The 14,281-nt window shown below is 47.8% G+C and overlaps 1 protein-coding gene and 1 long non-coding RNA gene across 4 annotated transcripts in view; one reads left to right on the top strand and one right to left on the bottom strand.

Annotated features, from left to right (window-relative positions):
• The window catches only part of IFT140 (intraflagellar transport 140), a 105,995-nt gene that overhangs the window by 29,583 nt on the left and 62,131 nt on the right, over nt 1-14,281 (top strand). The gene's annotated exons all lie outside the window — the stretch shown is intronic.
• Nucleotides 1,102-13,976, bottom strand: LOC116452184. The gene is made up of 3 exons (XR_004243426.1): nt 13,964-13,976; nt 8,675-8,677; nt 1,102-1,281 (listed from the first exon to the last, which is right to left on the bottom strand). It is a non-coding gene; the product is annotated as an uncharacterized LOC116452184 (long non-coding RNA).

The following is a 14,281-nucleotide window of genomic DNA, read 5'->3' as shown; positions in this document are numbered from 1 at the left end:
AGTATCACAGGTGGATCTGGACTGGCAGCACAAGGGAGAATTATTCCTAGCTCGTTGGGCCCATGATGCCTCTGGTCATCAGGGGAGAGATGCAACATACCAATGGGCCCGTGACCGAGGGGTGGACCTTACCATGGGCAGCATCTCACAGGTCATCCACAGTTGTGAGACCTGTGCTGCAATCAAACAGGCCAAGCGGGTGAAGCCTCTGTGGTACGGTGGACGATGGTCAAAGTACAGGTATGGGGAAGCCTGGCAAGTTGATTACATCACCCTTCCCCAAACCCACCAAGGCAAGCACTACGTGTTGACCATGGTGGAAGCAACCACTGGATGGTTGGAGACCTACCCCTGCCCAGAACACCATCCTGGGCCTGGAAAATCAAGTCCTGTGGAGACATGGCACCCCTGAGAGGTTCAAGTCAGACAATGGGACTCATTTTAAGAACAGCCTCATCAACACCTGGGCCAGAGAACACGGTATCGAGTGGATATATCATATTCCTTACCATGCACCAGCTGCTGGGAAAGTTGAACACTGCAATGGACTACTTAAAACCACCCTGAAGGCACTTGGTGGGGGGACCTTCAAAAATTGGGAAGTGAACTTAGCAAAGGCCACCTGGATGGTCAATACCCGAGGGTCCCATCAGTCGAGCTGGTCCTGCCGAGTCTGAACCCTTGCACACAGTGGATGGAGATAGAGTCTCATCATACCATGAGAGGTATTCTAGGAAAGACTGTTTGGATTAATCCCATCTCAGGCAAAGGCAAACCCATCCATGGGATTGTCTTTGCTCAAGGACCTGGTTACACTTGGTGGGTAATGCAGAAAGATGGGGAAACTCATTGTTTACCACAAGGAGACCTAATCTTAAGTGAGAACTGTGTGTAGGGTTTCACTGTATATATATATATGTGTGTGTGTCTGTGTAGAGTTTAAGGAAGGTATTGATTTGGGATGATGTAGATGGTAATAGAATAAGGGGTGGATAATGTCCTGGGTTGCAGTGTATTCTATTACCATCCTCATGAGCTGTTGAAATCAGGTGGGGCAGTGTTTCCTTGCCTCCTCCCCCCAGACTATCTTTCTGTTAATTGCCCATCATTGTCCTGCCGCATGACTCAGAGAGAGCTCCCTCCGGACTATCTTCTGTTAATGGCCCATCAATGCCTGGCCTTATGACTCATCATCCTATTGTGAGATGCTCCACCCAGAGGGAGGAACCAAACATTCCATCCTGGATATAATCTGAGATTCTGAAACCACAGACACCCTTTCTAATGGATTTCTGGAGGACAGGAGCTACATAGCCACCACTGGACCTTCTGAGGAAGAGCAGCCCCTTTCTACAGGATCACTGCTTCAGGGGGACTGCAGCCACCATTCTACTGGACTGCTACCACTACCCTGACTAACAGGGTGTCAGGTTGTATCCTAAGTCTGTCACTTTGAACCAGTGTTTTCTTTTTTTTTTCTTTTCCCTTTTCTTTAATTTCCTCATTAAATTGTTATTCTGGAGACTTGGTGCCTCCCACTGGTTTGTTTTCAAACTAGTACAGTTTCCCATATAAAAATTGAGCCAGGTTTAGACTTGTCTACCATCAGTGTCAAACCATCACTGTTTATTAAAATTGCTTCATATTTCAACATCCTTGAGTCAGTTAACCATTTCTCGGCTCTTTTAATTAACACATTTCGAACTGCATGAGTTGTGTGCACACTTAATTTACTTCCAAAAGTAAATTTACCGCTCTCTTCTACCAGGTGTAGGTGTAGCCACTATAGCCTGAATACATACTGACCACCCATGACTAACTGGATCTAACAGTTTGCATAAATAAGCTACTGATTTCTTTGCTCCTCCCCAGTCCTGGGCTAAAACTCCATGAGCCACTCCATCCTCCACATTCGAATGCAGATAAAAGGGTTTTTCTAATGAGGGTAGACTCAAAACTGGTACCGAGGTCAGTTTATGTTTTAGCTCCTCTAGTTTGTCTTCATCCTCTTTGGTCCACTTTATCTTGTCTCCCTCTGTCAATTTTTCATATCAGAACCTCACTGCTTGAATATATCCTTCAATCCACAATTGACAGTACCCCAATAATCCAAGCAGTTTTCTAACTTCCTTCTTTGAAGAAGGAGGGGGGAGAGATAAAATCCCAGTGATCCTCTCAGGATTTAGCTTTTGGCTACCTTTACTTATTAAATGACTGAGATACTTCACTTCTGACTCCACAAATTGTAATTTCCTCTTCTACACCCTCAATCCTTTTTCCCCAAGGAAATTCAAAAGTTTTAGAGTGGCCTCCCTAACTTCAATTTCTCCTGGTAATAAAAGGTCATCTACATATTGGGTAATCTGTATTCCAGGAAAAGTGGGGAAGGTCTGTAATATTTCTTCTAAAGCTTGCCCAAATAAATTTGGAGACTCAGTAAACCCCTGTGGCAGTTTTGTCCATCTTAATTGTTGTTTTGGTCCAGTGCCTGGATACTCCCATTGAAAAGACAAAAATATTTCGACTATCCGCTGCTAACAGACAAGCCCAAAATGCATCTTTAAGATCCACAACACTAAATCACTGATGCTGAGGTGGGACTTTACTTAAAAGTGCATAGGGGTTTGGTACCACTGGGTAGCAAGTCCGGGTTCTTTTGTTAACTTCCATTAAGTCCTGAACCAATCTATAAGTCCCATCTGGCTTCTTTATTGGGAGAATATGGCTATTATGGGGAGACATACAAGGTTCCAGTGTCCCATCTTTTATCAGTTCTTCTATTACCAGCTTTAAGCCTTCTCTTCCTTCTAAGGATATAGGGTACTGACGCACATGTATAGGACATTCTTCTTTTTCAGTCGTTACCCTTATGGGATCAATATCCAATCCTCCCCTATTTCCTTCTCCAGCCCAAACTTCTTTTGTTAATTCTTCCTTCATCTTCTTGGTGGAGTTTTAGCAATTTGTCTGTCATTTTCCCTTCCTTGGGTATAACCACTATTCCTAATTGTACCTGCAAGTCTCTCCTCAGTAAGTTACAGCCTGCTCCTAGGATCTGTAAAACATCTCCCATCCCTATTTTAGTTTCCTCTTCAATTACCACATTCTTGATCACAGGAGCCTTAAAACCCTCCCCCTTTGTCCCCATTACTCTGATAGTGTCATTACTTACATTACACCCCCTTGGAACAGTAAAGACACAGGTTCTTTCTGCCCCAGTATCAACTAAAAATTCTAATACTTCCTCCTGGGGGCCTATTTTCAATGTTATCAAGGGCTTCAAATTATATTTATCCCCCAGGAGGTAGAGCCCCTGACACCCTAGTCCCATATTTCCCCCGTTGCATTTCTTTAAACACCTTCAGGTCCCTAGTTTGCTTTGGGCATTCCCTCTTAAAGTGTTCTACTTTTCCACAATGAAAACACGCACTGCTTGGTATACCTCTGTTCTGCTGTGGTTCGGTTCTCGATGCCTTGCTCCCATTGGTGATCCCTTCTTCCCTCTTCCCCTGTTTCCCGGGGCATGGTATCTAGGGCATGGTATCAATACTGAAGGGGCTCGTAGGTTTGGATGGGTTAACCCCTTGCATTGTAGCCGCATAACTTTTGCCTTACTTTTTACTGTTTCTTCATCTCTCTGCATGTAAGCCCTCTGTGCTTCTCCTAACAGCTCATTTAATCCTCTATCCTGCCAATCATCTAATTTTTCTAATTTTCTCCTGATATCTGGCCAAGCATATGTGACAAAGTTAACTTTTAATAACGCTTGACCAGCTGGACTGTCAGGGTCTATTCTGGAATATTGCTGTATATTTTTCCAAAGCCTTTCTAGCCATTCTGTAGGGGTTTCTTCTTTCCCCTGCTGTCAAAGGCTTTGCTTACATTCTGCTTCTGAGGAGCAGCTTCTTTTGTTCCTCTAACTATTAGAGTATGATAATCACCCATATTCTGCCTGCCTACCACATCATTTTGATTCCAGTTGGGAGAGGCTATATGCATCTTCTGACCTCCTGGTGGACCCTGTTGGTTTTCTCTCTCCCAAATTCTCATCCCAGCTGTCCTGATCATCTGCCTCTCTTCTTGTGAGAATAAAATACCCATTATGGACAGCATTTCTTCCAAGGTATAAATACTGGGTCCCAAAAATTGGTCAAATTGTTCCAAGAGACTTACGGGGTCCTCTAATAAACCTTTAATTTCTTTTTTAAAAATCCTGGAAGTTAAAGGGGCATTGACAAACCCTGTTCCCCCATGGGCCCCTCCCAAGGGTACTTCTCTGAGGGGAAATAAACTGGCTCCCTCGCTATAGTTTCTCAGCTCTCCCGAATCTTCCTCCCCTTCTAACATCATTATCTTAGGTGTTGATTTTTTCTTTTGTCAGGGGGTGGTCATTGGGGAATCCATTATGGATTGCTTTTTATCTTTCATTGAACTCCCCCTTGTATTCTGGGAGGGCCCTTCATTTGTCGGGGGAGGGGCTGTTGGGACTGGATAAGGGGGAGGTAATACCTCTAGTGGTTCCCACGTCTTTTCCTCCTTGTCTTCATCCTTTTTAACGTCAGCCACCTTGAAAGTGCTTACCCCCATAGGCCAAATTGCTCCTTTCCAGCATGAGGTGTACTCACTGTCTTCTATATTAAAAGGTGCTTTAGCATTTACATAAATATTTAGAGCATGACAAATCCACCCTTCAAATGACCCATACCTTGGGCAGTATAAATGATCTGGTCTAATTTCTTCCTTTACCCATTCAATCATCCAATATTGGATCATTTTCACTTTAGTTTTCCCCTTTGTGCATGGGTTATGTTCCCAGTTAGCTAACTTAATCCCCAGTGGACTGTCTGGGGGAATATCAGCCATCACCTTCTTGGTCCCTTTTTTCCTGGGAACTAACTTACTTATCCATTGTCCCATAATGTTTCCCCAGGGGTTCTCTCACTCAATTTGTCCTTTCGCTTTGTCTCTTCGCCAGCCAATTCCCTCGCAGGAGGTTGGAAACGTGGTTAGAAAGACTCCACTCTTGCTTCACAGATCCGGGCTACCCAGTCCATGTCTCACGCACACACCAGTCAAGCCCCCGTAATCCCTCCCAATCGAACAGTCCATTTTCTTGTCTGGGTCTTCATGCTCATAAATTACAGGCAACCATGGTTTTTCCTGGGAGCTCCTTCCTGTGCTTTGTGGGTCCCTTCTTGTCAACGGGATGTTAACCTGCAATCACTGATAGCACCAGAAGAAGCCGAACAAACCGCTGAAATCAGCAGGGTGCACCTTTCACTCGGAATCCCCTAGGACCATGGAGACAAGGTGTTCATGTGGGTGAGTCCCCAGTTGCGAGAAACGAAGCCCATTCCTCTTGTAAGGTTTTAAAATTTTATTAGGGGACAAAGTCAACAAAGCAAAAACCAACAGTGCTGGGCGCATGACCGTTGTCAGAGGCGTACCGTCTCACGCGAGGCTTCAGGATTTTTTACCCCAGGTATTGCATCAACTACATACATATTCATAACTCAGAATACATAATCATAGCTTTTCGGAATTTTTTTAACATTTTCTTAAAACTGATTAACATGTTCCCTTCCCCGTCCCACCTTTTTAGAGCATGTGCAGTTTAACTTGAGGGTTCAGCAAATAGTGGCTTCCCGTTACACTTGCTCGCTAAACGCTATCCAGTCAGGCTAGTGGGTTCCCCCCCACTCCCGCTACTGCAAACTAAACACAACCATATCTGCATAGGAACACGAACTTTCAACTTTTGCAAAAGCCAACACTTCAACATACATTTATCACATTAGGGAAAATACCTTCCCTGAAAATGTGGTCAGACGCTGGAATGGGCTGCCCAGGGCAGTGATAGAGTCGCCATCCTGGGAAGTGTTCAAAAGTTGTGCAGATGTGGCAGCTGGGGATGTGGTTTAGTGGTGAACGTAGTGGTGGTGCTGGGTTAACAACTGGACTTGATGATCTTTGAGGTATTTTCCAAACTTTGTGTTTTTATGATTCTATGGTTCTATAACTTTCACAGAATAAATTGAAAAAGAGTTAGCTGGAACATGGAGATTCTTCCAGGAGAAATAGAGAAGTGTGCATTTGGACCCCTATATTTATGAATGTATTTAGCTTGCTTTGCTAGGGGATTTGAGCTATATTAACTGAAAGGGCTGTCAAGGCTGCTAAAAGGATATGGTAATGTCCTGGTTCTGTCCAGGACAGGGTTAATTTTTGCAGGAGCCGGGAGAGGGTATGGCCAGGTGGCTTTGGTCAGGTTGCATGTGAATCACTATCTTGTATGCTTTTGTCATTAATATTGCTACTGTTACTTTTCTTATCTCATTGCTGTTTCCAGTAAATTGTTCTTATCTCAACACGTGATCTTTACCTTTTGTGCTTCCAATTCTTCTCCCCCCACCACAGCAGGGAGGGGGGAGTGAGCGAGTGGGTGTAGTGTTGGTGTGAACATTAAATTGGAGAGTACCATTCTTACCACAACAGGTAATCAAATAGAAACTGTTCATGCACCTTGCTTTCACACTTTGCAGAGTTACTGTTTAGCGGGGGGGGGGGGGGGGGGGGGGGTTCCGAGTGCAGGGGAGCCAGCCAGAGTAACAACACGAGCACCGATACGATTTGAGCATCGTTCTCTGCTTTATTGTTTACTTACACCAACTCATATCTACTTTACAAAGATTCACACCCTATTCTCACAGGACAGCCTCTAAGCAGCGGGGGAGCCAACCAGTGTGTAACTTTGCCAAGGATTTTCAAGGCTGCCTGCTGCCAGGTGTCTTTTAAGCCTGTCTGCAGCCTGAGGCCCCTTCAGGGGTTCTTCCCTAGCAGCCCTGGGTTGCCCAGACTGTCCTGGGGTATCATATGCCCCTGTTCCACAAGGAATCCCTCTACACATCCCCCATTTTCTTTTTGGGCAACCCAGGCCTGGTCGATGATCTTTCGCAGTCCCGCTTTAATGCAAGAAGAAATACACCCAAATACTATTAAGCCTAATATAACTACAAATAGCAATTGGCAGCCTTCTACTACCAAGGTACGCAGCCATCCGGTGATACCCAGACCCTTAAGCCAATCTCCAATAGGGTCGTCTGTCTCCCAAAGGTTGTGCAGACTCCTCTGGAGGTCAGAGAGGTGCTTGTGAATTGAGACAGAGTGGTCAGAAAGATTCATACAGCAGGAACTCTTCACAGCTGTGGCCGTGGGCTAATAATAGAAAATCAATGGCTGTTCTATTTTGTAATACTGCATGCCTAACACTAGTAACATCTGCGCTTAGCTCGTCAAGCATCTGCAAAGTTATGTTTAACTCATCCCTTGCCCAGCAAGCAAGTTTATGTAAAATTGTGTGAGCCCTGGCTGCCGAAGCACCAGGTAAAAACATAGATGCTCGCCAAATTATACCACGACTCCAAAAGACGGACTCTTAATTTCTTTTACATTTGAACTCATGGATTGAACACCGCACCCTGGTTTTAGTGCGGTGGGTGATACTTAAGAGTTGATGCAGGCTTGGATGGAACAGGGTGAGTTTTCCCTAAGTAGCACGGTCCCCCATGAGGGCCGGCGGGAACCCCATTCCATGCGCAGTCCCTGCATATTAAGAACGTACCACTGGGGAGGTGCTTCAGGGCTTGACCCGTGAGGTTGATTTGGTGGTAAATTGCTTCGGACTCGTAGTTTCTCAGAAACCAGTCTGCAGGAGGGTCAACAGTGGCCCAAAGGGGCTTATTAACGTTTAATTGACTGATAGTGGGAGGCTCGAATGTCATGTAACCATCCCCAGTTTGGTTTGTGGAACCCAGTAGATCTAACTCTTCTGGTGTCCCCATAGTGACACTGATGTTTTTCAAGAATGCACCTTGCCAGCAGGCACGCTGCTGTGCAGGCTTCAGTCCGATCAGCCCTGAACACTTGCCATTGTTTGTGGTGTTCCCCTATCAGGGAGCTATTGTCTAGCATCCCTCAGAAGTCTTGTGGGTTAAAATATGGGACCCCGATTAAACAGGTGTGAAATGGGTCCCCTGGCATGGCTAGGCTCAGACACATGGAGTCTTGCCCCGTTAATTCAGCTAGGGTGACCCACATGTTTTGTCTCTTTTGGATTGCTGTCAACATTGCGTGGGACCCGGTTAGGATGCTTATGAGAAGCAAACCTCTCAGAATGTTTGCGGGCCCAGCGCTCCGGGGCCACCACATGCTGCCACGGGATACGAACCTGTGTGCTACTCTCTCACCCTAACACTGCCACACTCCGTACTGCCTTCACTCGGTCTAAATGGGCGGACAGCCGATTGAAGACAGTCAAAAACAATTCCTCACTCTACCTCTGTGTCTGGTGCTATACGCAAGAATTTACGCAACTCCCCTTCTTGGTTCCGCCTTCGCAGAGGAATCCCCAACAACCACCACAAGTCAGTAGCAACCACCCAGGGCAGCTGTTACGTTCGCCACAGGGTCTCGTTATTTCCCCCCCCTGCGGAGAGTGGTGGACCTGGCAGGTTCTCAGCCTCCTCACTCAGCCACGTCTGCAGCCTCTCCCAAGGCTTCTCGGGACGGAGGTCCCAGAGTTCCAGCTGTTATGGTAGTGGCGTCACTTTCCTCAGGAGCTGATGCTGACTGTGCCTTCTCGCTTCAGGGTCCTGTATGCATAGCACGGCACCACCTGCTGGGCACCCCTCTGGTCAGTGCTGCGGTGATGACTTGTCCCTGTTGTTGCAGGACATTCTGCAGCATTGCAGTAAAAGCAGCTGTTTGAGATGACTGTTCCGCATGGGTAGCACGCACGAGCATCTTGTCTACTCCTGCTCCCTGAGGCAGCGTAGCAAGAATTGTCTTAGTTTGCCTATTAGCATTTTCAAAGGCAAGGGTCTGGAACATTTGCTCTTGGAGCTCTTCAGGGAGCTCTTCAGAGAGCTCAGTTGCATCCTTTAAGGCTGCTGACAAATGGTCGATCAACTGACCATATGGCTCTGACAGCCCCTGTCGGACTGCTGCATACGGGGGGACTTCTTCTTTTCAGGTAATGACAACAAGGCTTTGTGGGCAAGAGTCTGTGATGGCTGATGAATAATTGTGGGCATGGTCAGCTGTGTTACTGTCACTCCATAAGCCCTGCTCCCAGTTAGCATGTCAGCTTGGAGTGCATACAGTGGGTCTTGTGTATCACCTTGGTGTTTGCTAGCTTCTTGTGCTAGCCGCTTCCACGTTCTCTCCCAAAGCAGGAGCTGTGAAGGGGTTAACAACAATTGTGCGATGTTGATGCAATCATTAGGACACAGGACATCTGCTGTAAAGATAAACTGCAGGATGCTCCACATAGCTTCAGACCATAGGCCGTGCGTGGTGACCGTTTGCTTTGCTTGCTGCAAGAGCTTCCAGTCATGGGGTTCCCACTTTGCAGTGTCCCCTTGTATTAGTACAGGACAGGCGAGGGCATCTACGGCATGCCAGTCACCTTCAATGATTGCGTCATGGATAACTCCATTCCATCTCCTTCGCAATGGATCAGTCCTCACCGTTGGGGCTGATGGAGGCGATGGCTGCATCTCCCTTCACAGGAAGGGAGGGGCCATAGGCACTGTGCCCAGTTCTGCCGACGGGAACGTAGGAGTTCTGGTGGCTGTCTTGACCGGTGGGTCCACAGGACACCACGGTGCTGATGGTGTGGTTTTGCAAGCCTTAGACTCCAGCGCGTCCTGACGTGTAGACAATTCAGCAAGTTTCTTGATTACTTCATGCATCATCTCTCGGTGGTTCTCCTCCTCTTGGGGCTGACCCCCAGCAGCCCTGGCTGGCTCTGCCTCTGCCTCTGCCTCTGCGGGCAACAAAGCCATAGAGGCTGCTTCGCCGTTGGACGATGATCCGCTGTCCGGCAGAGGGGGGTTGCGCGCTGCCGCTTTCAGCTGGGAGCTAGGACCGCTCGTTTCTCCTTTGCTCGCCTGCGCCCCACCCCCAGGGTCGGGAGCCTGCGCTTCCGCCTTTGCAGCCATTTCTCCCTCAGACTTCGGAGGGGTAACTTCCTTCCCTGCCGGGTCCAGCAACTCCCGCAGCGAGCGTACAGGTGCTGCTGTACCCCTCATCGGTCTACCTACAGGCAGCCCGAAGAATCGTGCAACACTGGACTCCACCCTGGTCTCCGGCTGCTGCTCCATAAGACCCCCGTCTGTTTCCTTCCCAGAGCCGCCATCCCCTGAAGTTTCCATGGCCACAGCGGCCACCTTCCTCTCTGCTTTCATTTCTGCGAGGGTGTTTGTCACGGCTCTCCAAGTTAATCCGAGAGTTTAGCTTCTCTACCTTCCTTTCCACCCTCAATCGTGGACAGCCACAGTTTGTTCCCAACTTCCCACCACACTTCGGTCGAAAAAAAAAGCAAAGTGTATTTCAAAAATCCTTGTTCCTGGGCCCACGTAACGAGGGCATTAAGATTTCGATCTTTCACAGTCTCGCCTCTCTTAGAGAGGATACTGGCTAGGAGGCGAGTTCCAGCCTCGTACTCCATAGCTTCTTACCTGCGGGGCTCGCTCGGCTGCGCGAGCTCCAGTCTCCGGCGCCACTCCGCTTTGACACCCTTCTCACATCCGGCTCCCACAGGCTCCAACACCGATGCGATGACTCGGAGTCTTGCTGCATTTCAGCGAAAACGCATTTAAGCGAAAAACACACCGCATTTAAGTGAAGAAAAAAAAAAAAAAAAAAATCACTCAGGTCCCTGTTCGGGCGCCAGGTTTGGGGGGGGGGTTCCGAGTGCAGGGGAGCCAGCCAGAGTAACAACACGAGCACCGATACGATTTGAGCATCGTTCTCTGCTTTATTGTTTACTTACACCAACTCATATCTACTTTACAAAGATTCACACCCTATTCTCACAGGACAGTCTCTAAGCAGCGGGGGAGCCAACCAGTGTGTAACTTTGCCAAGGATTTTCAAGGCTGCCTGCTGCCAGGTGTCTTTTAAGCCTGTCTGCAGCCTGAGGCCCTTTCAGGGGTTCTTCCCTAGCAGCCCTGGGTTGCCCAGACTGTCCTGGGGTATCATATGCCCCTGTTCCACAAGGAATCCCTCTACATTACTAAACCCTTCAAATATGCGATGCTCTCTTGCAGCAGTAAATGTAAGGTGGTGAAATATCATCTTAGGAAAAAAAAGTAAGTTGAAAAACTGCTCTTCTACTTAGACTAAGGGAGTCTGAGTAGCTGGGTGTTAGTGGTTTTCTCAAAGGAGTTTCTTCCCATTTGTTGTCAATGAGGTGCAAGGGGGGCAGCTTCCTAGGTAAAATGGCAGAGATTAAGAGACAAAAGGAATGGCCAAGTACCTTGATATACCAATGAAATGGTTTTGGGGGAGGGGAATGGGGGTTTTTTGACAGTCTCTTAGCTGGGGCTAGTGCAGTTTTTTGCCCTGCTTGGAGGGGAGACGGGTTTGCTTTTTAGTGCTGGACTTCTCCTGCCCAGGGGCTCAGTGCTGCTGAGAAATTCTCCTTGCTGCCTGTTGGTAAGCCTTCTGCTTGCAGGAGCTGCCGGTTGACAGGGACTTTTCAGCACTCACCATTGCCAGGAGACCTTCACCACCTGAGTGGGGGTTTCAGGAGAAAACCAGGCCCTCCACCGCCATCTCTCCAGAATCAGGGTTCCAGCTGCTGGCTAACTGTAACCTCAGCAGCTGCCATCACCACGATACTGCACCGGACATGTGAGAGTCCAGGGAAACCAAACTGCCCCCTTCTCTCTCTCCCCAAGGCTGCCGCTGACCCCTGGGGAGGCTGAGGGCTCACAGCGGAGCGTTCCCTGGAGCCGGGGGGAGCCGCTGCAGCCCCTCTGCCTCGCCCAACACTGCCCCCTGCCGGCTGTGGCCATCACTACACCAAAGGGGAAATTGCTTAACAGCTGGGAAAACTTCAGTTATTGGGGTTTTTTGTTGTTTTTTGTTTGTTCTGTTTTATATATATTTTTTTTTCTAGTAAAGAACTGTTATTCTTGTTATTATTTTCCCATATTTTTGCCTGGAAGCCCTGTATTTTTGAAGTTATAATAATTTGGAGGGAGGGGGCCATCTTTCCATTCCAGGAAGGTTCCCACCTTCCTTGGCAGACGCATGTCTTTTAAACCAGGACATTAATTGGTGACGAATGTGTGGCCCAAGGGCATCGAGAAGAAAGGCTGAAAAGAGAATAACAGTTTCTGGTTAACCCATTTGTGTACCAGATATAGAAACCTTGTTAGGCAGCACCATGTGGTCTAGCCTACCCTGGTTTGGTTGGCATATGATCATGGCTATGTTTTTCCTGTTTGCAGGTCATTATTTAAACATGGGTCCTATAACTAAGGCCATTGTGGCTGTTACCCAGTTTGTAGAATGGGTCAATAAGGTGAGGAATTCAGTCCTTGTAAACTTCTTCTGGAATGTGGGCACAAGGCTATTTAACTATCACAGACTAAGTTCGTATCTTCAGGGTTTCCTTAATAATGGTGTCCATTGTGAGGAAGCAACACGGGGAATTTTCTCCCAGTCCTTCACCCACTTCTTTGGGCCTACAACAGCTTCTGAAGAGTTAAAATTCCCCCTAGAAGTTAAAGATATCATATACTTTCTTTAATATGTTTTTGCTGTGTTTATTCAGTAAGGTCCATCCACCATTCAGAGACAGGGTGAGGTTACCTTGTCTAACTGCCCCAAAACCTGCCACAGAGGTGGGGGACACTGCCCAGCAGAACCACCTGCAGTCAGAGGGAATAGTGCAGCAGAGGTGGATATCCAGGGGATAGCCATAGGATATCCAGAGGTGGATAGTGCAGCAGTGGAACAAACAGACATTATAACCGTCCAGGTTCCAGCTAAACCACAAGGGCAGCCACAGCGAGCAGCAATCGCCCCTTTGCAAAAGAGGAAGTATAACACCAATTCAGTGCGCTCAGCTAATGATGATGAGGTACCAGGGCCCTCACAAGCAGGGGAGGAGCTGGAGCCTGAGATCATCACTGACTCATCACTGATCATCACTGATCATCCCTGTTGTTTGACAGTCTCTGCAGTCTGTGAAAAGACATTACATGATGGGGAGGGCGAGGCTTTTTTGGCTTGGTTGATTCGAGTTTGGGACCTTATTTGGTATAGGCATGGAACTTGATGGTACCAAAGCAAGGTTTTTGGGATCCTTGGCCTAAGATGTGGCCATTGAGCAAGTGTTTGTGAGGGAGCCAGGACCCTTTTCTTTCTGGGAGCAGCTTCTAGCAAGTGCAAGAGAAAGATTTGTTTATATGGACAGACTGCAGGAGCACCATCATAAAAAACTGTGGAAGACCATGGAGGAAGGATCCAATGCCTGAGAGAAAAGGCAGTGTTGGAGATACTTTTTGGAAGGGGTGGGCAACATGGTAATGACCCTAACAAGGTCAGGTGCCCAGTGCAAATGTGGTGGAGCCTTGCACATCAGGGGTGATCTGAACACTCCAGTTTAATGGCAAACATGCATCTCAAGGGGAACCAAGAGACAATGGGCTCTGTAGCAAGCAATCCTAGGAATTACAAGAGCATGGTCCAAGGCCTGATGCAGACCCACATCTCTGCTGTAGAGACACTGGTTGAGAGTCTCAAGGATGATAATAAACTCAGAGAGGAGATTAGGGAAAGATGTTTACCTGTGGCACCAGTGCAAACCAGAGTCTTTGAAGTCAGAGCCAGATGCCCTCCAGACAGAGAGCTGGTATGCCACACAAACTGACTTGTGGTATTTCCTACTTGACCGTGGAGAAGACATGAGATGGTGGGACAGGAAACCTGCCTGTGTCCTGGCAGCCCAAATACAAGAACTGAAAGAGAAAGGAAAAGGGAAGTTGGTGAGAGGGAGTGCAGTGCCAGTTTCCTGTGGGCAAGGATCTGACCCACTCGCATATGTATTGACAAGGACCAGTATTAGGGGGGTCCTGCCTCTAGCCAGGTAGGGGCACCGGGGGATGACTGTATCTACTGGACTGTGTGGATCCGATGGCCTGGCACGTCAAACCCACAAGAATACAAGGATCTGGTTGACACTGGTGCTCAATGTATGTTAATGCCATCGGGATGTGTGGGGTCAGAAAGAGTCTCCATTTCTGGGGTGACAGGGCGTTCTCAAGAGCTGAGGGTGTTGGAAGCTGGAGTGAGCTTGACTGGGAAGGACTGGTAGAAGCACCCCATTGTAACTGGCCCAGATGCCCCATGTATCCTGGGCATTGACTGCCTTAGGAACGGATGCTTCCAAGACCCAAGAGGACATTGATGGGCTTTTGGAATTGCT

This window comes from Corvus moneduloides, chromosome 16, assembly GCF_009650955.1.
Source record: "Corvus moneduloides isolate bCorMon1 chromosome 16, bCorMon1.pri, whole genome shotgun sequence".
Classification (NCBI taxonomy): Eukaryota; Metazoa; Chordata; class Aves; order Passeriformes; family Corvidae; genus Corvus; species Corvus moneduloides.
This window is presented reverse-complemented; position numbering and strand designations above follow the sequence as displayed.